Source organism: Bombus pascuorum, chromosome 5 (assembly GCF_905332965.1).
Source record: "Bombus pascuorum chromosome 5, iyBomPasc1.1, whole genome shotgun sequence".
NCBI lineage: Eukaryota > Metazoa > Arthropoda > Insecta > Hymenoptera > Apidae > Bombus > Bombus pascuorum.
This window is the reverse complement of record NC_083492.1, coordinates 4737207-4761156: the sequence shown is the minus strand read 5'-3', so window position 1 is coordinate 4761156 and position 23950 is coordinate 4737207. Positions and strand designations below refer to the sequence as shown.

Below are 23950 nucleotides of genomic sequence, written 5' to 3'. Positions count from 1 at the left end.
TCACGTAACCAGCAAAAATGGGTTCGTGGAACTGTACACGAAGCCAGATAATATCGCAAAGTTCCACCAACCATGGTTCGAACTTTGCGAGCTGATGGTGGCTGGTTTTTTGTCGAATCATCTCCGGACATCGAAAGCTGTTTCGCTCGTTTCCGTACGCGTCTGCAACAATGTTGCACATCGAAGACGCCAATGAGTCGGCGAATTTTGGACAAAAGAGGGTAGAACCAATCTAAGAAATCTGAAATGAAGCGAAGAGAGAGAGCTCTGTGTGCGGATAAACCGGCTGCGATCGTTGAACGAGCTTATCGTCGAGCAAAAAATCAAAGTGAAATGTTTCATTAATTTCACGCGCGCGTACTCGCAACACGAAGTTTGAAGGCTGATGGAAGGTCGATCTTCGTTCTTCTTGTTGCGATCTCGAGCTTGAGCATCATTATTGAGCTGTACCTATCGTTTTATACATTCGCGATAATCGAGGTTCACGAACAAGCCGACGACCTTGTTCGTAATCTATTCATCACATAACTGTGAAATAAACTGCGTCAAATCGTAAATTAATTTAAATTAAATTGATTATAGTAAAGCACGATATGGAAAGCTTGCGTTAATGTAGCGACAAAGTTGAATGATACAGATCCAAATATAAAGAGAATAGAATCAAAGGAATATTGTCTACGATTGAAAAATGTTACTTTTTTTTTCTCTTACTGCAACACTAGAATTCTACAATTAAGTGAATTAACAGTATTGATCGAAGGCGCTGCTGCAATAAGAAAACACTTTTCAGTAGTATGAGTAAATCAAGGAAAGTCAACTAAATATCGTTGAAAACCAAATCGCTTTTTGAAACGTGCTAAAGATTCATAGTCAACTAATATTCGTAATAAAAAACTTTTGCAGCTTTGAAAATGAGAACACGTGCCACGATCTTGATATTACGTTTGGTAGAGATAAGCGGCGACTTTCTATCATAACGACGACCTGGCTATAACACAACTCATCTGTCTTGCCACACGCGGCACCAAAACCGACACAAAAAAAATCATTTAGTGATTACACCTGCTTTCGATGGTGTTGGTTTGCACCTGGAATTCGGTGGCCCAATTCGGTGAAGGTAATCCGGGCCACCTATCTGCTTCGCATTTCCACGATGACATCGCTTCGCGTTCCAAACGCAGGAAGTAAAAGTAAGCGTCGTACAATCCAGGTGAAACTTTTCGTAGTCGTGATGATGGACGAGAGGCGAGCGAAAAGGACAGGAAAGGTCGGCTTTTCTGTTGTGTGTTATTCGTGCAAAAGGCTGAGGGTTCGAGCTCCTATGAAGTTTCGACTAATCCAGCTGGCGAAGGAAGAAAAGAGATCACCGGATCTCCCTCTTGTTCCTCTTCCTTTTCTTCTTTTCACCGAGCAAACTTGCTACCCTGTCCCTTCTTACATTTGCACGCAGTCGGCTTCTCTTCCCTCTTTCCATCTGGTCTGCATCTTTCACGTGGCCTTCTACGAAAATCCCGCCGACGAGTATGATTAATCGATTCAAATCCGGAATATTTCCGACTGGTTGTCGGATTTTAGGGAAATCGAGAGACAGGTTCGGTCCCAGCGGACTTGAAAAATGCGTGTCATTCGAGGTATGGCCGAATCATCGATGCGTTTGACTTAACTGGATGATTTTGTGACATATCGCGGTCATAATAACGGGAGAACCTGACCTGAGAAAATGTTGTGGGATGGTTAAGAAGTTCGAAGATTATTTTCTCAGGTGGTTTTGAAATAATAATATTTCTTTGGCTTTTTTTGTACTTTAATGTTACTCTGTTTTCTTCTCTAATTTTTCATTTTGTTTATGATTATTCTTTACCTTTGTTAGAGTCATACTCGAAGGAAATAGACGTATTACCTACTTGGTAAAATATCGTTGGTTAGAATGTTCTATAATGTTTGCAATGTTCAATTCACCCTTAGCAAAAGCCACGTGTGCATGATTGATGACCCTATCAAACTTACTCGAAAATGATCCTGCTTGATCTTACTTTGAATAGTTTTTCCATCGAGAACCAAAGCCTTTCCTTCCATTTTAATGCGTAAGATGTGATTTTTCAAATTTCAAACCTTAGATCTCATACTTTGACTATATACTTTAAGTTCGTGCATACATGTCGTTGCTTGGCATTGATAGTGGCACGAAAATTTAAACTTTAAAGCTTTTAAACTACGAGGCTTTTTAAAATGTACAGCTTTGAAAATACTAAATAATTGCCCTCTGACAGGAAACTGATAGAATTATAAATACGTAGTTTTACACGATAAGAACAGAAACATAGGTCTTGTATGCAATAAAAGTAAATTTAAAATTTTTTTACTTGTGCCACTATTATTATGCTGTTATTGGCGTTACCCTTGATTAAACAGCGAAGTGTACAGTACAATATTTTTACCGGAAGCGAAACGAAAAATATTAAAAACACAGCTTCTTACTTCGTCATTTCCGACTCCTCTGCTTCCTGTGTTGTGAGAAAAAGACGGTCAAACCCTACCCTCGATTATTTACACAGCATTCGCGGTCACTTGTTCGCCAACTGTTCTGGACCTGTTTACTCGACGTGTATGGGACGTTTATCGCCACGTGTTGCGAGAAAGTTGGTTGCAAAACAGAGCGTAAGAAAAAGGAAAAATAAAGCCGAATGAAAGGAAATAAAACGCGGACGTAACACGTGCGAACGAATATTCATACAAAGTACAGTGTGAAATATAACTTTTGCTAATTGATCCATAAAGGCTGAATCAAAAAAGAAGGCAAAATTTTTCCCTCTTTACGTTTTCTTTTTACCATAATTGCTCGTAATTTGTACTCAAAATTGAACTCAGAATTAATGCTTGATTTTTTGTCGTACGGAGGTTGCCTGACAGCTAACAATAAGAAATTACATGTACAGGGTGTCCCGTAGTATCGGGGATCCACCTTAGCGATGGATTTTGCATACAAAAACAAAGGAAAAGAATTTATATAAACATATACCCTATTTCATCTTTTTTTCGAGTCATAGCGAGTTTCTTTTCCAACGAACTTTATCTGCGCACACCTTTACAAGAGCTGTCCAACATGACCTCCTTGCATCCGAGCACAAGCCTGGAGACGTTTTACCACTGACTGCCTTAACCTTTCCATTTCTCCAGATAGTGTTTTGATTTTCTAAATATACTGTACATTTTTGGACTTTTAAATTCCACATAAATCCATAGAAATCCGCAGTCTGCCCATAAAAAATTCGAATTAAATTTCCCTCGAGAACTATAACTCAGCTTCTACGGTCTCGCTTGTCCAATCGTTCGTTACTCGCAATAGAATCGTTAATAACAATAACAAGCTACATATAAACGTCACGAGAAGATTCCAAGTCCGCGAAAAGGAATAGAAATTACATAATGAAACGACGAGTTCCTCCGTTTAATAAACTACCCCCGATACAGCAGGAGCGTGCTGCTCCGCGTCGATAGGATTCGTCACGAGGATCCTATTCCCCTGGCGGATCGATGAATATTTATCTTCCGTATGGAAGCGACAGATACGTTCTCCCTTCTTTTCGTCCCCCTTCCTTCTTCCTCTTCGATATTCATTGGACGTTTGCGCCACAAGGTAGAAGAACCTCTACAAACCATGGCCCATTAGGACGAGAAGGAATGGGTTAAAGGCTCTCTCGGTTCCTTCGGTATATAAAGGAAGATCGCGAAATTCGCAGCTGTCGCTCTCTCAGCACCTGCCTCTCCTGCGATCGATCTTCTCTCTTTCTCGCGGTGTGGTACGCGCGTGTGTGTGCAGGTTTGTCCGTGTTACACGCGTGTATTGGTGCGTAAGATTTTATGTGTTGTTTACCTGCAGGCTGGTCCCGGCTACACGCGTATACCGATACGATTTACCAACACGTCGTAGGAAGTTGCTCGTAGGAAGGAGTTAAAGAGAGAAAGAGGGAGGAAACTGGGTACATATGGCGATGACGGGGGTAGGAGAGGATACATGTATCTGATCTATGGCATACTACAGGTTCTTTTTTCTTCGATGCCACGTTGTTAAGTAATACGAGCTACTTTTTGATACTTAACGACGCTCCTGAGACTTTTAAGGTGTGTGAAAAATTGCCAGAAAGCGGCTTCCTTCCAAAGTACCGCGCGGTTTTGCTTGCTTCTGTTGCTTTTCTCTTTATATTCTGTTATTATTGTTTCTTCCGTTGTTATTTGTTTAGAGGTATGTATAGAGATTGCAAATAGGCTCGTTAAAATTCAATGAGTATCTGCGAAGTAACAGTCGTACATTAAGAGGAACAAGTTTGATAAAACGTAAAGATCGGAAGTTTCGACTGACCGCTTGTGACAATGGGGTGGAACCACTTCCATGGCATCAGGGATTCTATTTATATTCTTGCACCGATCTCTCTCGTCTCCCTTCTTTCATTATACAGATACGTGACGCACATAATACTCGTCTATCATTACCAAAATCGACTATAAAAGGTGTGCACAAAACACATTTTTAACTATTGCAACTACATAATAAATTTACGGATAACTATTTTTTAACTATTCTTATTTTCATATCGGCTATTAGATATTAGAGTGATAGGCTATTAAAGTAATATTCTTTTAAGTTCGATACCTCTTTAATCAATTTTACGACTTCGAACGTCGTCAATATATTTTACTTGAGAGACACCCGTTACGTGGTACGAGCAACCCTCCAAATGCCATTTACACGAGTCTCGAGACTTTACAACTGTCGTTTGCCTTTGTACGCGATATTGGATCGATTTGCATTTACATTTAAATTCATCAAGCCATCGAAAGTTAAGCGAACGAATGAAAGATGAATAGCCTGATGGAGAATGCGAAATGTTACGCCAGTAGGACAAAGCCACGCTTAAAAGTCGCCGATACTTCAAGTTCTGACTGCGTTTTCTACTCACACCATCGTGTTATGATTCACGATGCATTGTTGCGGGATGCTTTGAAGCGATCTATACCTCAGAAAACTGAAAGAAAGTTTTCGTTGCAATGAAATGTTTCGCATTGCAGTCGGATTTCAAGAGTTTTCGACTCGATTTCACGAAAACTGAATTACGATGTAGAAGTTTAACGACAGTTGTATCAAACAATTTTCACGTCGACTTTTAATTGTGATTTATATCGTGGATTAATAACATTTTCTTTTAAAACCTGCGGATCATCTGCACTGTAAGAAGAAGGATTTTATCTTTGTGAGTCTAAAGCGTAAGAAGTACAATTCTATCTTCGTAACTCCACTTTTAAACGAAACGAAGATAGAGACGTTCCTATTTCCAATTTAATCGCTTAACCTTTGCACGAGGATTTATATCAGTGAACGCTCGCTTCCCAAATGTAACTGTGTCAAAATCTTTAACGCAATTATACATAAATCCATTTATATATCTTGTAACGTCAAAGGCATCAAATGGCGTTCATATCGAGTTCTTTCTGACTTTTAGCCTACTCAGCTATGTACGACCTAGAATGAAAAATATTTCTCTTTAGTTAGCGAACGCGTATTTTACGTAAAACTATTTTTCAAATTAGCAATTTATACTAAAAAGTCACAGAAAAATAAATTATAGGATACTTCGTTTAGATACTTTCTTTACTTTGCTAGTAAGCAACATTATCCATTTAATCTTCCATTGCTATCGTCCGATTGTTAATGAGATTGGAAATTCACAATAATTTCAGCTGATATAACTTTAGTTTACTTAAAATTCTACTCTATATTTTCACCGATGAAGGCTATTAATTAAAAAACCTAAACTGACAATAAACGATCATCCACTACGCATTATACAATCGAAAGTTAGCTCTAGAACGCCAGAAATACGACAAGAAGAAGATCCCAGAAGTATACAAAATGGTGAAGAGGGTATAAGAGGAAAAACACTTTCGCGGTAAGGCGACCAATGCATATCATCGCCCGGACGCATAAAAATAACGGAATGCGATGAATATTCCGCGCGATATCGCTGATAGACGCCAATACCGTTGTAAGTATGTATACACGAGCGTCGAAGCCGAAGAAAAAGCAGCGCGTAAGTACTTACAGGCGCACGCGCGCCACGCTGATGGAAGGGGACGTCGTTCACCTTTTTTTCCTTTTCTGCTGGTCACGTGAATCGGCCTTAAGAAGCGAAGTAAGGTGGCGGAGCCATCTGCCCTCAGATTGCGTGGCCAGGAGGGTCGAGGGAGGGACGAATAAAAATCAGGCCCGAAAGCATTACCCAGCTGGCACGCGTCTACCTCGCAGCCATTATCTTTAAACAGGATCACATCGCGAGGACTCCACGGGAGGATTTCTTCTTCTTTCTCCACCTTCCCGGCCCCCTCTACGGAGAGTGTCTTTTCTCCTTCGGCCTACCTCTCCTTTTCCTCTCTCTCTCTTCTTTTCTTTTCTTCTCTTCTCTTTCATCCATCGAAGCTCGTGCTCGTTTTGTTGTCCAGAAGCACCTGCTGCCACCACCATACCGGTGTTTTCATCCTGAAAGCCCTTCGACAAGATAAATATTCCTCGTTCCACCGAGGACTGGCTCAGACCTCTGCTCCTAGGATATCGCTTTCGGCGGTTTCGATTTCGAAAATCACTGGGATTATGAGACATCGACGACAAACCTGCGATGACTTGACGTATCCTCCGATGTGATTGGCGGAAGTTGAATAGGTCAACGAACGAGAAAGTCCAGCGTTAAGGGGTTGAGAATCACGCGAGGATCATTGGGGAGTTTTCTTCAGATAGATTTAAATCTGGTCAGCTTCCTCCGAACTTACATTTTTGTGAACGACGGTGACGAGGTCAGCTTTGACGCATAATATACAATTTTATTTTTATTTCATTTAGAAGATTAGTGTTATATGTGTATGATCAGTTTTATATGATATATATATAAGAATCTTGTAAGAAGAATCTTGCATTTATTTTTCATTTGGAGGAGAAAATGTTGTAATTATAAATTTTATAGGGAATGTATTTTATAATTTATATTTGCGATTGTTATGTTGCAGCTTTATTACAAAACGAAGGCTATGAAACTAGGATTATTATAAAATTACGAAGAAACAAAGAAACTAATACCATAAAAAATTAAAATAGGAACAGATATCGTATAAAAAAATTTAATCACTGCAAAACTACCGACGTTACATTAAACGTATCACGGTCTCTTCGCCTAATAATAAGTTCTCCGGTTCCTATAATAAAAAGAATTACCCATATTCCATCTCAGTCTGTGGTATATGAAATGAAAGTTTAAAGGGTCAAATCGATCGCTCGCGAATTGGGTTACCACGAGGTCACAGGCATTTAAAAATCGTATCTTTTAATCTTCGGGATAGTAACATCGGTGTACGTCTTCTCTTAATCTCTTTTTTTCTCTATGTTCGCAGGTACGAAATTGTTCGAGTTTTTTGTGCTCGTTGCTCGTGATTCTGGACAGCTGAGTAACGGGGAGAGAAGAAGCAGATCGGGAAGAAGAAACAGATGTTAAGTGTAAACGCTTGCGCTAATTTCAACGGCAAATACATAGACGATTGGACTTCCTCGCTATAGACTCGCTGCTTGATTACTGTGTAGTTGAAAATGGCCCGTCTAATTGAAACTGAATAGACGAAGCGGGAGAAACGGAGGTAGAACGTCGAGAGGAAATGTTTAACAGTTGAATCTTTTTGCCGCGTTCCAAGTAAGTAGCTTGTGTTAATATATGGATTGCGTTACGATTTTCGTACGAAGAAATAATTATATTGGTCTTAGATTTTCCCTCAGACAGTAAATAGAACTAGCTTTTGTGCTACATTTGATATTTGAACGGCCCATTTTTTATAATCTTTGATTTTCATTGATACTAAAATAGTGCGTATGAAATAGTTCCCTCAAATAAAACTTTTATTATATGCAGCTTTCTCAGAGGGTCAAATTAATATTCTAATTAATATCAAAAGAGGCTTTCTTGGGGGAAAAGATAAATTCCATGATAAATGCTTTAGAATAATGTAGTTTAATTATTTACATAGTTAAAGTTACGTATTAAAAAAAGAGACGATATCATAGTTTTTCATTATGTTAAAAATCATTGATTCTGGCAATTGCATCATTTTGTCTTCTCACTTATCTAATCTGCTTTTATATGTATAATTCTGCAAATCATTAGTCTGCTGTTTTTCATGAATCACTAGAATGTTCTGATAATTTCAATCCAGCGCTTATATTTCATACTATTACCCAACATAGCATTGTGTTGTGTATTTTAGAATTTGTTTTAATATCAAATTTCACTTATACATTAATACCATATCGCATCGATAGGTCTCGTTTCGTGTTACAATCACCGAATTAGCATAGCATTCGAAAATATACAAAGTATCCTGTAAAATGTAAAGTACTCCTAACTAGTAACATTTAGCCAATGAAACGATGTTAAGTTTCATAGCTTCGTTCTTTGTCGTGAAAATATAAATTTGCATAGATATCCTCGGTTCGCGTGTAAAATTACAATCACTGTTTCTGAAGTGGTCAACGGTGCAGAAACTCCATATGTATCCTCAAATAGAAGTACACAGTCTTAGAAACGCGTGGTTGGTTAACAGCGTATTAAATTTTAAGCCTGCTTCTTTTAATTACATTAACCCCAATTGGATATTTAAATGAATCGAAGTGACATATCCCTCAACTATTTAACTTTCTACAACACGACAAGAAATCATAACCGCGATATAGCCGCGTCGTCGCATCCGGATTCCTAGATTAATAATAACCGAACGTAAACCGGGTGGAATCGGCAAAAAGCGAGGCAGACTTGGAACAGAAGAGACGGTACTTACGTTTCAACCTTAACTCGACCGGTTTGCTAGCCGGTATCCCGTAGCAAACAAATCGAGTTGAAGAGCACGCAGGGCTGGCCAGCATGGCGCGCAAAATGAATTATTCGAGGCACAAAACGCGACACGGTGTTCGTGAGAAGAGAAACACGGATCCGAGACATTAAACGGCAGGGAAGAAAAGCGGGAAGAAACGGCAAATAGGTCGATCTGCATCGCGCCAAGGAAAAACAAAGAGAAGGAAAGAACAAAAAAAAGAGAAAAAAAATAAGAAGAACCAAGAGACAGAAAGAAAAAGGAAGAAAGAGAAAGAGAATTTAACATGCGTTTTCCCATGCTTCCTCGAGCGTGCCCGACGTGTAACAACGAAACTCTAATTGGAATATCGTTAACCTTGCTCGGTAGCAGCGGCTGGTTCACAGAGACCGGCGACGTAACAAAGAAAAATTTTTGAAGACGCTAGGCGAACGTTTTCGAATTCAAACCCTTTGTTGCGCGACCGTGGAATGTAATCCTTTTCTTTTTCTTGGCCTAAATCCTTCCTAATGATCTTGCGGCCGGCCCAAAAGGAAACTGTTTGCCCGTGCCGCTAATGACCGGGTCAGGCCATTTTTTTTTTTTTTTCTTTCTGCGCGCGAGCAAGGACCTCTTCGCTCGTCTCGAAAATCGGCCGACTTCGCAGAAGAACAGGCTCGTGCGATCTGCAATTAACCGGCAGGCATTTCTCCGTGGCAGGTGAGCTTGAAACCAGCAGGGGAAAAGAAGTACAACTTGGACTGTCTCGGATGCCACGATGCGCAGATGACGCATGGAAATCGCGTGTCGCGACCGACAATTCGATATTCTGTTTCTGCTGCGTTTCGCAGTTGCGTAAACCGACTTTGCAATTACGTGGCACGACGAATCGCAATACACCAGGTTTATCTGTCGACTCGTTTTGTGATTATATTCTTTCTGAGCCCACCAACTTCTCTTTCTATGCATACCAACGATACTGAATGGAAATGGTTGCTTAGTAGCTTGATTTAGGTGTTTGTATCCTTTTTGTAGATTAAGAGTGTGTGGATGGTGAGACAGAGGAGTCGACGGGGTTGAGAGAGGATGGTGATGTTGATTGATTGGTGCTTAATAGGGTTTGGAAAGTGATGTGTAAATTATAGAGACGAGAGGTGGTTATATTGTGATATATATGTCGTCGGTTTGATGGGAGAAAGACGAGCAAAACGATAATATTTCATATAACAATCGCGGTTTTTCTGATACTGAAAGGAACGGTTTAGATTTCTTATTTGAATACATTCTCATAAGAAAACGCATAAACTCGTTGTTATATCAACAATATAAAATTCAAATAAACTCCATGGGCATTTCAAGAGGAAGAAAATATTTATTCTCGTACCGAACCACTCTTATTTGATACATTGTCTTAATGATATCGAGCGTTTTATCTACTTGATTACTTTATAATTACGGGTCCGACGGTTCCATATCATTAGCGTCCATTTTTTTCACCTTGCCATGTCGGATTCGCGTTAATTTGGCAAACAGAAAAAAAATATTTTTCACCCCGAACATTATTTTAGTTGTACTGTATCTGCAACTCTTGAGCCGCGTACCTCGGAAATTCCAGGAAACGAGAAAAGGACGAAGGTCGTAAATTTAAGCAACCGAACAGCTGGAATACGAATGCACGCACTATTCGTGACTCGGTGGTGCGTCTGTGTTGCCTTGGTATCCACAAACCCACCAGGCCCACGAAGAAAAGAGGGACACGAAAAATCTTGAGAGCAGGCAACATCGTGTCCGATCGCGGTCGAAAAGAATTCTTTCTCTCGATTTACGGTCGGTGATACCCAGTTTCTTTATTAAATTAGCTACTTTCTTAACCTATTAATCGTAGAAATTAACTCGTCACTCAAATTCCCAGTCTTTTAGATAACAATTTCTTTATTTACATTTACATCTCTTATTTTTTATTTTGTCGTAATCGTATATTTTTAAGAATTAAAATCAACTTACCTGGAATTAATTTGTCTTAATCAACTGTTGATTCTGTAATTGTGGAAATGTTCGGTCAAAGAACAACTCCGTTATCAGGTTAAATAAATAACAAAAGGGTTAGATGAATGTAAAGTCATTACTCGTTACCAATAGAGAAAAGAGAGTTTTAAAATAAGAAAATATTTAATAAAATATATACACAAGCAAAAAATTAAAAGTTCTGTCGTATTACGATACGATACTTGGTGTTATAAATAGCTTTATCGTGTAACTTAATGAGTGGATGGAGCAACTACGAAATAATGAATTAATATTTTATCAATGTCCATAATTTATTCTAAATGGAAACGTTTGATATTTTATAGCAATTTTCATTTATTGAAATACAATTCTTAATACGCCAAGGTAATTTTGATACCTACGTATTACATAAATACTTTTTAAAGAATTTACAGGTATCATCCCGAAGATAACCTTAAGTAATTGTTTTCTCTTTTACAATACATAAATTTATGTGTAATAATGTTAAGATAAACGAATAATTGCCACGTGACATTTATCTACTACTTCGATATTATAACATCGGAAAAAATTGCTTTTTCTTCAGCAACATTACCAGAGTATAACATGTTTCTAAATAACGTTAATTCTTCGTTATAATTATATTTCTTTTATGCTACATACAAATCAAATTAAACATTGTTATAATATACGATATGAATGTGATCTCTTTTAGCAATCAAAAACTGATGTACTTTACAATCTAAACAAAGTTACAAAAATTTAATTCATATTATTTAATAGTGGTACGAATACACACATCTCTGTTCTTCGTCGTAATGAATCTGCATCCCTTAATTCTTCATCTTACTCTGTTAACTCTAATAATAATAAGTTGTATTTTGCGTCTCACTCAAATTAGAACAGGAAACTTACATAACATATATTTCACTTATTTAACGACATTTTTACGTAATCTTGATTTAAACACTGATACTTCTCAGCGGTCTTGCAAAAGGATTGCGGCTCTGTGTAAGTTTATTAAGTGAAAAATCAGTTTGGGCATAACTTCAATTTATTCTGAGACAGCTGAGCAAGACTTTCTGTCAGAATTGAGACAGGCATAAATACTACAAGTGAAAGATATTCGAAAACAATCATTTCGATAAATTGCCGCAACAAACAAAATTGCATCGTTAAAGATGAAAGCATTAACGAATAACCTGTTACCGTACCAAGTTGTGCAGCTGCTTCTGATTTCGTTCAACGCATTTTTCCCGAAGTAAACGAAATGTTGTACACCCTCAATTAGTATAAACAATGATGTAGCAAACATATAATTTGTATAGTTATATTTTTGTGATAATTATATATTATTCTAAAATCAAGCAATAATAATAAATAAATAAATAATTGAGTTAAATTTCAATTTAACTCTCTGACACACGGTTAAATCAGAAGAAGTTTTCCATATAATCCGCCTGAACAAATACGATAAAATTTTCTATATAAGATAGGAATCTGCTATGCAAAAGTTCCATACGAAGAAATTTCCAATTTACGTAAGAGCTTTTCAAAATTAAATTTCTGTAAATTTACTTAAACAACCGTTTAGAAAGAAGAAAGGTTTAAAGTAATTCCAACTTCTTAATTAAAGATATTCTCACTTTTCATTTGAGATCGCAATCGTCTGAGAAGAAACTAGTCGTAACTTCTCTTCTTTGCTTTATGAACGATGCGTTCTCACGTGAAATGATGACTAGAAAGAACCACGTGGTGGCCTTGCCAATGATTTCGCGCCTCCAATTGCGTTCATTGTCTGCTTCGTAATTTCCACGTGCTGTGTTCATTCATTCTGACGATTCTCGCTTCTCTAATTATCCGCGCGTATTAGCGAGTTGGTCGTAACACGCGGAAGGTGTAATTTCCGACACGTATTTCCAGCGGAAGCGCGGCTCGGAATTATAAGTAGCGTCGAGCTGTCAAGATAATCGATCGATCCCCCCTTTCCATTATCGTTCCACGATTTTTAATTCCGTTCGATTTCTAGTCGCGGAACCAATGAATCGTGTTTTCCATTCTCGACGAGAGTTCGACACTGATACTTCCTTCGTTGGGGTAAATAAATTCCACGCGAAAATTAACTCCACGAGTATGTACATTGAAATAAACATTCTAATTTTTAAAATACGAACAACATTCGCCGTTCGGTAAGGTTCTAAGAAGAGGAATAAAAATAAACATATATAATTAAATAATTGTGTCAAACAAGATGTGCTTAATTTATCGTAAAAATCTTTGTTAATGTTCATCGCAAGAAGACTAAAAAGGAAACACCCAATAGACCTCATAAAAGATATAACTTAGAAAACACGAAGCTGGCACCCCGCTGGGGGTAGCCATCAACATGCTATATTTATTTTATTTTATTTTTTTTATTTACCAACACTTTACCAAATGTCCTTCAGGAGAAATTGTAAAAACCAAAATAAAATAAAAAAAAAATGTTCATTCAGTTCGATTTTGTATTTTTTTCTTAAATCAGATTATTTTTTATTATTTAATTTGTACTTTACAATTTGTCCAGCTGGACATTCGGTAAATTTTTCTAGCTTAATTGCTACATAACATGTGGATGGCTACCCCGAGCGGAATACCATCTTCGAGTTTGACTATTTTATTGCTTTAGTAAGGTCAGTGGGTTGTTTTCTTTTTAGTCTTCTTGAGAGTTTTGTTCGCTTCAGCAGCCAGCTGGTTTGGATGTGTTGCCGTTTTTTCCTTGTATTTTTCTGCGTACCTGCCGACTTCACTTGAATCAGATACGTATTAAAACTCTGTTTTAGTCTGTTTTCGGACATCACAAGCCTTTATTAGATCTTCTCCCCAAAATTTGAGCTTGATTTTTTAACTCGATCATGGAAAATTCTATTCCAACAATGTATTGCGTTACAATTGTATTTATCGCATCATGTTGTTTTATAAAAACAATCCTATCGTACAACATAGGAAAGAATGTGTAATATCCCCTGGTAAACAAAAAGAAAAAACGCTATTTCATGAGAGTTAATAAAAGTGAAACAAACGATTAACCATGGGAATCTAACTATCAGAAAAATTCTTTAATGAATCGATTCATAAATTCTGATTAATAAACTTTACGATTATGATGTGTACAGTTTGAAAGTATTATTAAAGCCGGCAACAACGTAATTTACATTCTACAGATAGTATCGCACAGTTGGTTCCCTGTCAGCTTTACTATTTTCTCGGACGTGTGACTGATCGCGGTCTATCATGGAACGGTAAAATTAGTAACTGAACTTTGCTTTTCGATATGCATACAGAGACCTCTTTATAATCGTGTTACTTTGCAATCGTAACCAGACAAGCCGTGAATTTTTCCACGGTACGACATGTGTTCGTGACGTGTTCTCAAGAAAGACGATACCTCTACCTATCGTATGTTTGGTTTGTAAGAAAAAAAAAGAAGTCCTTTGACACTCTATAGTCGGTCATCCGGTTAGATAGCCATTATCTCGTTGCAACTTACAACGTGTACGATCGCACCATGTTGTAGAAAAATCGATAACTTGCAGACATTTGGTAGTATAAAGTACAGTGGGTTAGGTTAGGATAGAAAGTAAACTGGTATGTAATTGGTCTACAAACCTCGTTCGTATCGCTCGTTCTTTTTAACTTACACTAAAATATTTGCACTGATAGATAAAAAAGACCTAATAGATAGGTAATAAGTGAAAAATACTGTGATTCTCATAAATATAATCCTGATAAAAGATATAGAGGATAAACCGAAGGAATTTGTTATTCAAAATAACTTGTTATCTATCATTTGTATAAGAAAATGTCTTCGTACATCAGGTGTACAGCAATCGTTTGCATAAAAGCAAAAATGGATTACAGAAACTTTAAGTCTCAAATTATAATAAATTAGGAAAGCAGCGAAGTAAATATCGGTTAATTATATACAGTCTGCTTGCTATTTAATGTATATTAAAATTTATTTTATCGAATATCTTATTTTAATTTGTCACCCCTCGGAAATTTCACCCCAATAGCGAAACAGGTGCGCTAATTAGCGATTACCCAAAGACCAACTTATCCTCAGCTTATCCAAGTAATCGATGTTCTACCATGTTGGCGTATCCAATTTATAAAATATAGGTCACAATATACATACTTTCCAATAATTAAAGGTATATTTCATTAAAACGACTGGAAATGTAAAATGTCTTCTGAGATCTGATAAGACAAACAAGTTTGAATTTCCGAAATTCATTATCGCAGAACTATCACAAACCAATTAAATTAAATTAGCAAATTGATCTATCGCTATTCAGATCATATCTTTAATATCAAAAATTAGATCTACGAAAATACGATACAAAAGAAAAATCTTTGTTCTTAAAAGAAAAATTACTCGATCGAATTTCCATTATTCCAATAATTCAACTTGGGACGATTACGAGAAATCGGTCGACAAATTTCACAACCGATAAATGCTCTACTTCGAATGGACGCTCGTAAACGTCATGGTGTGCAAAATATAATTTGAAAACGTTGAAAAAATTGACCAAGAACAAACCATCCCGAATACAATGACGATTCGATAAACGGAAAACCGGCCGTCTATTTTCACTACACAGAGAAGTTGCTGTTACATTATTCAACAGCTATTTTTCCTCCTGGAATTCTGACAAAAGCGACACGCTCAAGTGGCTATTGTTATTCAACCAGGAATAGAAAGAGAAAGAGAAAAGACGTTTTTCGTTCACCTCATAAGCTGTACGAGATTTATACAGATACTGTCGATTTCGCTTCGCATAAGGGTATTTTGCTTGCAGGAGGCGAACGAAAGAAAAGGAAAGTTATGGACGAAATACTGGAACGTAACAAAAGCTAGCATTTACTTCGTGAGTGTTAATGCTTCGACTAAATTGGTGTCCTAATTTAAATTCATTTTGTATTGCAACTGGGTTCAATGTAATTAGAATTCGGTAACAATGATTATAATTAGTAACAAGTTTGAAGAAATTTGAAAGGAAAACTGGTTAGTTAGGAAGCATATGGCCAAATGTAATAGATTTTTATAATTATACTGAATATGCTTATGCATATAAAATATGTTAAACGTGAGATTATAAAATACGTATATATGTAAAATGTAAAAAGCTTTTATATACATATTTTCAAAAAATCATTGAAATTATTTATAAATTTGTTAAATTTTTATAAAAAATTGCAGATTGGTAGCTCATAAGAACGAGGATGCTCATTTTGATACAAAATATCCTCAAAACCTAACCCCAGTCGATCCCACTAGTGTATATTCTCACACCCCTTATTTCTCAAATATTCTAATGCATTATTTATCAGTTTGACACATTTATCTTCACGCACGCTAACCACGATGTATTGACTTTTCTACGGCGTGTTCTATTACCAAAAAAAGAGAGGAGGACGCTCTAGATTATCTATAATTTCCCAAAGCTCCGACACTCCATGGGTGTTGACGAAGAAAGGGAGAGAAAGCTGGGGAAAAAAGGAGTTTAAGAAAGTTCTTCGTAACCGAAGAACAGATGCCACGGCCAGGTCCTCTCAGGCCCTGGACCCCATGGAACGAAGTAATGCGTGTGTTCTTCCATTAGTCACGGGAATTTCTTTACTCCCGTGACGTATTAACCCCACGCTTCGATCTCCACGTATCGATAAAACCCACGATGCAAGGTGAACGAATGCGATAAGTCGCGCTTGCTTGACTAACGATCTTGTATTTTTGGGATGATACGTACCGATATTGGCAGTGGAATAATCATGAGAGAGCTCTACGAGAGATAACAAATTGAATTATTATTGCCGCTTGGCCCATGTAAGCGACGATAATGCGAGGTTGTAATTTGCACTTTTTTTCCTCAACAGTTTCCGTTCCATCCCTATAAAAGATTATATGGTTAGATTGTCGTAAATTATGATAAATAGACGCCTTTAAATAGCGTTCGTATAATCTTTAATTATTTGGAGGCTATAAGGAAACGTGAGCAGTGTGAAGAATATATTATAGATATCGTAAAATTTCCTGTTTAATATATAATTTGTAAAATTAATGGAGTGAAGAAGATTTTGCAGATATTACGTTCTTTAGTTCCAAATTGTAGACTCGAAAGATATTTCGCTACTACAAAGAGTGTATATGTGATCAGAAAATTTCCAGTTTTCGATAACATAAAAAGTTTCAAGCATTGAAATACTCAATTAGATACTATACTATCATCAAACGCAAAGTATGACGTAAAGACAAAGTTATTTAAAACCACACGAGCTGCCTATTTCATATTCAACAACAGATAATCAGAAATGACTAATATCTGTCATATGAATCACTATAAACTTTAATCGAATCTAATTTTTATTCTCCTACTCGTCCTGTCTTCTAAAGTTTCTTACGAAAGATCAAACTATTTTCAAATTAAAAATTAGAAATTACACCAATAGTTTCAACTACCATAAATTCCCTCGATTACCAAATCGACCGAAAATATTTAATCCTAAACGCGTAGACCAACCAGAAGTATCCGATTATCATCAACTTGTCATAGGATCGTTTAATCATCAATCTCTAAACACGTGCACACGTGTTTACACCTAAAGCGTCTCCAATAGCTATTTATCGTTATTTACACGACTGTGTCCTTCGGGTTGATCCAGGTCGATGCACCCAAAACCACTGGCGATCGAAGATTAAACATCTCCGGTTCGTCTGTTTTATCTTTCTCTCTTTCCTACCTTTTCCTCTAAACGAAAGAGCTCGAGACGCAATGAATTACGAATCACGATCCTGGCGAAGGCGTGCAACGATCCGCAAATACGAACGACAGCATTTCCCCTTGAATTTCCGCAACTGGTGCAACGTGGCGCAAAGCGTGGCGCAACGTGGTGCAACACCCTCGTGACCGCGACCTGACTCAACTCGAGGCCCCTCGGTCGCGATCGATGTGGTTATTTCGAGACGAGAGAATCGCTGGAAAGATCGTAATAGCCAGCTACGATAAATAATATACGTGTCCGGAAGATCGCGGGGAGGGCGAGAATGACGCACACCTATCTATTTCATGATTGCGCGATCCTGCGTAAGAAGGAAACGCGAAGAACGAGGATGCGGAGAAACTAGAGAACTAGGTTGACCGATATGCTTAGTTAAAAGTAACATTTACTGGGTTAAGGCATAAAGCGACGATTTTTAACCAGTGTACCACAGAATAATAATTATTAGTTAGTTTATGTGTGTGATGAGATGAAAGTCGTTGGCTTAAAGTAGAGTTTCTTAAACTGTGGGTCATAATCCCATATAGAGTCGTGTAACAGAATTATGACAATGACACGAAAAATATCAATCGTCTACCATTAAAGGATCAAAGAGAATTGATCGAGTTATTGTTCGAAATAATTGTAAAACAGCGACTTTTTAAAAAATTTAAATGGATTTAAATGGATTTTTGATAAGTGATGACAAGTGATAAAATTATAACGATAGACTCATAACTTATAACAAAGAATTGTTTAAAATTATACTTCTTTGATTTATTATCGATTAATATTTTATGTACATATTTATTTTATGTACTCTCTTATGTACATAACCGGATTTGGAAAATAGGGTCGCGAATGAAAAAAGTTTAAGAAGCGCTAGCTTAAAGGATTGCCTTTGAAGAGATGGTAGACGATTCTATCTTCGGTTAAAGTGTCCTATCTAGCATAAGTAAAACTTTGTTTGATTCTTTCTTTAAGATTTCTTCAGATTTCTATCTTGAATTATCGTTGGCATATGAAAGGAACAGGGAACTACGATTTAAGTGTATTGGTACATCGATAAACTCAATAATAATAAGAGATAGTAGTTTGGGAAATACTTTAAGTTCATATAACAACGCTTATCCGATGTTGAAATCAATATAAACGTTGGCAATCGTCGTTATTATAGTTAACATATAAAGCAGCTATTGTATATACTGGGTTTCAAACCAAGCTCCTATTACTTAATACTAATATTCGTGCATGTATGAAATGCATCAAATAATTGAAAAAAATAAATTTTACAACATTCATATATAATATTTAAGATATTTTAATTTCGTTTGAACTAGAGCTATTACGTAAAATAGTTACATCTTTACGAGAATAATTAGAAAACGAGATTACGAAGAACAAAGTAAGAAAGAATATTAAATTAAAGCGAAATTTATCGAGGAAACGAAGTCATTAGGCGAATTGACGTTGTAATTCTATCGGGAAGCAATGTTTGGCAATTTAATTTGAACATGGTACACATTCTACGAGAGAAATTATATGACAATTATTAATGTAATTCGCGCGTATTGTCTAAAATATACATACTAAGTTAGCCTAAAATCAGATTAAATCAAATGTACTACAAGAAGAGGGCGGATCCAGTCCTTCAGACTCCAAATTCGGGTGGAGTCCCTTTCATGGTTACTAACTGCTGTGCCGCGCATGCGATTTTCACTGAATCTCAGTCAAACTTTGCGACACCATCAAATACAGTTGTCACAAGTTAATTTCAAGATATCGAGAGAGAGAGAGAGAGAGAGAGAGAGAGAAAACGATCGTTTCTCAACAATCAATTACAAATATTTTATTTAAACATTTAACACAATAAAAAATATCTCGTTCTAAAGTAATTTGGTTCAAAGTTTAGTTGAATCGCTAAAATTTTTAAAGACAGAAATGCTTTCATCAAAATTCAATTTTGGAAATCTTTTTCTTCTGAAAATTTGCAATGCTTCAAAATTTTTAAAAGATCCCGTGAAAAGAAAGTATCTAGAATATTCGTAAAATACTTGAATGCATTAACTCGATAATATCTACTAAAATTTTAATTTGCAAGTAATGTGATAATTCATTTTTCAATTATTCTTGACAAAAATAACTTTTCTCGACGTACAGTCATGTCACAGTCTATTACGAATACATATAGCAACATTCTTATAATAAATTCCTATTATAATTTAACAAATTCCTTCATAACGAAGAAAACTTCTCTCAGAAGTTCTCTCGAAGAAAAACTATAGCCATTGTCTAAATTCTAGCCTGCTTTTTTATGTTAACTCTATACCTTTTGTGCTTCATACGTTATTAAAATATTTCGTAATTAATTTAAAATTATCACCCGAGTCAAGCGATCTTTCTTCCAAATTTTAGGTATGGTATTTATTCGTGTAGAATTTAGAAAGTACGCTGAAAATCGAAAGGCGCGAACGAAGAAAAAGCAGGGTCGTTTTCTGATGCTTTCGCGCGTCACATCGCCCGAAAATCAGCGTCGGCTCCTTCGGCGATCTTCGGAGGGTAAATGCGACCTAGCTCAATCCGACGACCTTCGAGGCCAGGGTGGAACGAACGGTCGGTCGTATACGAAAGTTGGGTATGAGGCTTGCGGGACAGAGACGAAGGAGCGGCGTTGCTTCATGGGGAAACATCTCGGGGAATAAAGGTATGGGGACGTCTGTCTCCATGGTGATCCCATCGAGCGGTTCCGAGCGAGCCGAGAGCCGGAGAGCGGGAAAACGCCCTTCGCGTTCCGTTCCCTTGCCTCGTCGTCGACGACAAGAGGGTCAAGGAACCTCTTGTGCCGTTTTCCTGATCGGCAAACAGATATACGAACCGCTGGATGAAACCTCCGAGATATTGCACGGTAGACAAAGACATTTTTCAACTCCGTTAATTTTGTCGAAAGATTTACCCCGCGACGGTACTGGGAACTTTCGACGAACGGGTCTTTTTCTTCATACACATCTTCGAGCTACTCGAAGAATACGTTTGGCAAGATTCGTCGAGGAACGAAGGGAAAGCCGAGGAAACGAGGCCTCGTGACGAGTCGTTCATCTCGCCCGGACTGAATTTCACCCTCGGACGTCGCTGCGTCGCGCGCTCAAGATAATTGGAATCGACTAGGTCGAACATGAAGGGAGATTTCTTTGATGGAAGCTGTATGAGGTAAAGGTGAAAAGTTCGGGATAGAAGAAAACTTTGGATGCTGCCAGTAAAATATTTGTGTAAGGTGGAAAATGTTGATGACATAATAGAGAATGGAATAACGTGGTCGAACTAATACGGAAACCGAAGCGAACGAAATTCTCAAATCAATTCTCTTAATTAAGGCAGTAAATTAAGATTGTATTATGACTATTCGTAACCGTACTATGACTCAAAATAAATTGACATGCTCAAAGCTGCTCGATTAAGGCGAATTAAATGTCGTACGACTTCCAACAACGATGGCACAAACTTCGTCGGCTAATCTCGACGTCATTTTAGCAAATACGAGGCTCGCCGTTCAATCAAATAAATTCAAGGTCCTTAGACGCAATTATTGGCCCTCTTGATTAGGCGTGACTCATGTACTCCGCCAAATCTAACTATGCGACCAGTCCATCGCTCTCTGAATGGATCTGTGTACTCGTTGCTTCTGTGGATGATTAATTACTATACGGGATGTTCAATGAATGTGCGTGGGAAAGTACTATTCACCAGCACGTGTACCGTTTTAACGCAATGAGCTTCGATAATTTCGGAAACGGTGGTACAATTTTTCACAATTGAAGAATGCTTGTAGAAAACACTCTGAATTCCAAAATTGAAAAATTTTGTTTTTTATGAGAGAATTTTTTACATACTATAGTATAGAATTTAGGTGCAATTTCTCTTCCTAAAATAGCTACAAATAGTGCTAGAAGATAGTGGGCTTCGCCTCGATTTAAATGAACATTGAGCTTTTTTGGCAACTAAGAGATGGCATGTAAAGACTTTTCGACAGATACGCTCTCCTTTTTCGTGAATTTGGACTATATTGATGAATAAGTTTTCTTTTCCATTTATGAAACTAGTTTCTTTGCTCTTACTGGGTTTTATAGAAGTATTCTTCAATTATTATACGGTGATACAGTATAAATATAAATATTTCTGTAAAGAACATGGTAGATTTATTTTCCTTAAATGTCAAAAATGTAAAATACAGGACACAAGAAAGAAGAAGCAGGTTTAATCGATTGTTGTATCAATAATGGTAAAAGTTTCTCGTTTTCTCTATATCCGAAAGAGTAAACCGACTTTAAAAAGGCTTTAAGTCGTACGTATATCTCATCCGCTTTAATGATTTTTTGTCTCTTACAGAAGATGAATTTCATCAATTTAATGAACATAGAAAATGTATGCGTAAATAATTTTCATAAGTAATCGTATTATTAACATTTTTGTGTGTTTAATTAATTTTTCTGTTATCCAAGAATTCTTTTACATTTCCAACGTGACATTCATAGATAATTGTACTTTTCTGAAAAAAATTATAATTCATGCAGACTATGAATATCCGTGAAATACGATTCGTTCCTTAATTATCTACGGACGTAAGAAAAGTGAATTACGATGAGGGTAATGGACTGTCTCTTTCAAGGTACGCACTCGTTTCTTTTCTTCCTCCCTTTAATTAATTGCTTCTCCCTTATATTACATTTTCGTAGAATAATTTATACGGTATCGATAATTTCCGAATTAGATCACTATTTTTGCAAGCTCCTCCCATTTTAGTTCAAGAGAGTGATAATAAAGTTAATGAAAACGAACTTGCGTTGATTAAACATTATTTAAAAAGGTTAATACTTGTATTATTTGCACAAGATTTTATTTAATAAAAATAATCAACTGACATTCACAGCATATCGGTGTAACGTCCAAGCAATTATACCAATGCCTGCTACGTTATATTTATCACAAACCACTATCTTTCTTTTAATTTCATAATTTTGTTTTTTCATAATTCAGGTATAAAGAAAAAAGTTAATTTTTGTATACATACGTAAACTCGTTACATCTTCAACTAATATTTACACCTAATACGATAGAGAATCAATACCACCTTGCACTCTCACGCCTATCCCCCACTCTCACCTAAGTGACAAAGACTACCTGCACGTCTGCAATCCTGAACGATTCTTTATCACGACTGTAATTCAAAGAACCTATTTCAATTAATCAAACGATCAATTTATTTCTAAGAATCATCGCTCACCATTCATCGATCGTCTCCTTTGCGATACACGAAGCCTTCTCCTTTCTTTGCCGATCTTCTTCCTTTCTTTGTTCTTCCGCTCTTTCCTTTCAGGCATCGATAGATCCATCGTTGCGTTTAATTTCTTTTGCACGCGCGTCGTAACAATCGAACAATCCTTCGACCCCTCGTTCACGTGCATCTACGTGTACAGAAACATTGTTGTTCGCGATTGAGATTACTTAACAAGATTAAATTTTATAGTCTATACAAAGTTGTCGGGCTGTGCTAATGCCATACCGCAGCGTATCGGGTCTACGATCGTAGTACCGTTTAATAAACGTCCTGAGCACGCGCACGTAAAAATATTGGCCTCGATAATAAACCATGGTACGTACATACTATATTGTGTACCATCCACTTATTCTGCTGAGTGAATGCGAAGAGGTCATCCTCTTCGTCGACCAAAATGTGAAATTGCACGGTTTCAGGTGATTCTCTTTAATGAAACTACTTCACCTGTGGCTTCGTTACCTTCGTTTCCTTTCGGTCAGCTATTGCCTGGAGAGCTGCGGCTTTGTATTTGTATAAATTGATTATAGTTATAAAGACACTTTTTCCAAACTTACTTTTAACGCTAAAAACCTGATATTTACCCGTGCAATTATAATTTTATTTCAAGCAAAACGATTAATGTAATTGGACTTCATATAATAGTTCACTAATCCACCTCGTAACCTGTGATTTTTATAAGAGTCCCTACTAATAAATCAAGTTTAATAAATGATGAAATAATCGTCTTAAAAATATTTTTATTGCGTATCATTTATTAAATTTCTAAGACTTCTGTTTGCTCGATCGATATGATACGATCATTCATGGTAGCGATCGTTTCGTGCACTGCATAGTAGAACTCTGTTTATTGGTACGAAATTTTTATTGGTATCTGATCAATCAAACTCCTATTAAGTAAATGAAAAAGCACAGATAATGGGAAGGATCGGTGTATTA

The 23950-nt window shown here is 36.9% G+C and overlaps 1 long non-coding RNA gene across 1 annotated transcript in view; it reads left to right on the top strand.

Annotated features, from left to right (window-relative positions):
- LOC132907129 (uncharacterized) overlaps positions 1-23950 on the top strand; it is a 110619-nt gene that overhangs the window by 48787 nt on the left and 37882 nt on the right. The window contains exon 2 of the long non-coding RNA XR_009658121.1: positions 7435-7727. This is a non-coding gene — a long non-coding RNA (uncharacterized LOC132907129). The remainder of the gene's footprint in view (positions 1-7434; positions 7728-23950) is intronic.